The following is a 2,815-nucleotide window of genomic DNA, read 5'->3' on the forward strand; positions in this document are numbered from 1 at the left end:
CCTCCTTACCACCTCTGAGAGGACGGGTGGTCTAACCGCCCCCTCAGAGGGCGGCTAAAGCCTGCCCGCCTGCGCCGACCCCTTACTGCCCCCTGAGAGGGCGATTAAGGCCCTTGCTACCCTCTCTGGGGGCGGTAAGGAGGCTGCCCGCCCGCCTCCCTCCTTCTCTATAAAAGGGCAAAAATTAAGGGTAAATCCTCATTTTAATCCGAAAAAAGAGAAAGCTCTGAAAAGGGAGAGGAGAGGAGAAGAGAGGAGAGGAGAGGAAGAGAGCGCGACGAAGCCCTGCTGTATTTGATCCGTGGATTTGAAGATCACTTTCTGGTAAGTTCTTATATACTTTTATTATTGTTAATAAGTACAGTAGCACTGTATGACATAGGGTTTAGATATGTATAACCTAGGGTTTAGAAAATACTGTATTTAGTATAAATATTCAATATTACTTACGACATGGTAGGACATCAATTAAATACATAATATTATTTGTAGTATGGTAGTTTTGAATATGTAGATTGTACATAGTAATAATTGTAGGGTAGCATTGTGTGACATAGGAATTAGCACTGTATGATAACGGTATGACATAGGATTTGGGTTTATAAAATGCTAGTATACTGTGATTATTAATTCCGACATGGTAGCATAGCTATTAAATGTAGATTGTATAGAGTAATATTTGTAGGTAAGTTTGGTTAGGGGTATTATTGAAGAACCTATTGTTAGGTACGAATCGGTGTCGGTAATTTTTTTTAGTTTTGATACTAAGAAATATAGTTTGTCGGTCTTAACATTGGTTATATTTGAGGATATTTTCAGAGATGGCAGATAAATTAATTTTTCAGATATATTATAGTGAGGGTGAAATTAGGTACGGTTCTAACGGTGTAGATATGTCTGGATTTCGTCATGTCATGAAGGGTATTAGTAAAGCTAATAAGAGGACCATTGCGGGTGTGTGTAAGTGGCTGATGCGGTTTTTTCAACTGGATCTGCAGCAACATGATCTTAAGCTAAAAGTTGTCCTCAGCCATGCTAGTTAGGGATACTTTGGCGAGCTTGTTCCGATCGAAGCGACATCAACTTGGAGGCAGTATATAGATACATCTTGTGAACGTGGTCTGCCTCTGATTTTGTTAGCTGAGGCATACCTGAAAGATCAAACAGAGGTGAACTCTGCGGAAGTAGTAGTGGGACCAAGTGAAGCAGTGGAAGATGAATCAGACTCGGTAAATGTCAGGACCAGGGTAGATGTTAGGGATATTCCTGAGATGCAACCGATGGGTGTAGCCAATCAGGGGGAGCATATCCCTAGCATAATTGAAGAAATGGAGTTGGAGGATCAAGAACTGGAGGAAGCCGTTGCCGATGGGGATTCATCTGACGAGGAGGGTAATGCTCCAGTGCCTGAAGAGTGGAGGGATCGTGAATTTTCAAAGCTGGTGGTTAGCGAGGTTGATCGGACACCATGGCAATATCATAAGAACGAGGTGTCTCAGGGTGCTATGTACCCTACAAAGGAGGCTGTTATTGATGCAGTTAAATTTTAATCGCTGTCTCTTTGGATGCAGTTCAAGATTGTTAAATCCAGTAAAAGGGAGTATGATGTGAAGTGTTTGGTGCCTTAATATACTTGGCAGGTGCTCAATAGTCAAGGAACATAATTGTCACGTTGAGGAAATAGAGTTCATCCACCGAATATTACGTAATCTACTCCAAATTCTCCTTTTGTCAGTATACCGTTTTCAGTACTCTTCAACCTTTTTAATTTCAAATTTTATAAAATCTCTATTTCAAATTTTGATCAAATACACTAAATTTTGCAATTTTTACAAAATAATATACCATAACCACCTCTTAGGAGGGCGGTAAGACTGCTAACCGCCCCTTAACCGCCCTTTCAGAGGGCAGAGGAATGCAGCCCTCTCAGGGGGCTGCAGGCGTCTAATTGTGCAATTTTTCGGCAAGAAATCTATTTATTTAAATTTTTAATAAAAAATATAAAAATAAAAAAAACTCCAGGAAGGCTGCCGAATTGGGCTGGAAATGGAGAGGGATGCCAGGAAACTTAGGCTCGGCCCAAGCCAAAGAAAAGAGAGAGAAAAAGGTTGGGGGCAGCCAATTAGGAGGAAAAACCAAAAATATCATATGATATGCGACCGACCACGATGGGACTCGAACCCACAATCTCCCGCTCCGGAGGCGAGCGCCTTATCCATTAGGCCACGCAGTCCTCTTTATGGTTGTCGGAAACTTTACTTTTCATATTCTTTTTTCATCCTGTGCGACTCAGGCGCAAGCGAGAATCATTGAGCTGCTGAGTACATGACAACATTTATTCCATTGCTCCACATACACGTACATCACGTGGTACTGCTGAGTGTAAGCACAGTGGTGGATGTAAAAGATAGTTTAGATGGATCTAGGACTATTATAGGATCTAACTCAAATTTGATTCAATATATGATCTAGTCTACAATTCATTTATAGAAAAACAAAAAGAAAAATCTAATCAGATATCTACTTAACACTCTGAGTCCGCCACAACGTAGGCACGCACATGTGACTCAAACCAGCCAGCAATGCAATGCAATGCAAGCTTTGCCAATCACAACTTGTGGGGCAGAGCTCCACTCGTCGATCTCCGTCCAATCTTGCTTAATCGATCAGATATAATGAGTCAGTAATTTGTTGTCAGCGCGTGGCTCAACTACTTTTGTACCTGCTCCTCTACATTGTATCGTCTCGCCGACACTCCCGAGTTCCGCATCCATCGACAGTTGCTGTCCTACTTCAACTCTCACTCTTTGTTCTG

General features: G+C 41.8%; 1 non-coding gene across 1 annotated transcript; it reads right to left on the reverse strand.

Annotated features, from left to right (window-relative positions):
* Nucleotides 1–2,160: 2,160 nt before the first annotated feature.
* Nucleotides 2,161–2,233, reverse strand: TRNAR-CCG (transfer RNA arginine (anticodon CCG)). Its single transcript has one exon. It is a non-coding gene; the product is annotated as a tRNA-Arg (tRNA).
* Nucleotides 2,234–2,815: the final 582 nt, after the last annotated feature.

This window comes from Phragmites australis, chromosome 18 (genome assembly GCF_958298935.1).
Source record: "Phragmites australis chromosome 18, lpPhrAust1.1, whole genome shotgun sequence".
NCBI classification, from domain to species: domain Eukaryota; kingdom Viridiplantae; phylum Streptophyta; class Magnoliopsida; order Poales; family Poaceae; genus Phragmites; species Phragmites australis.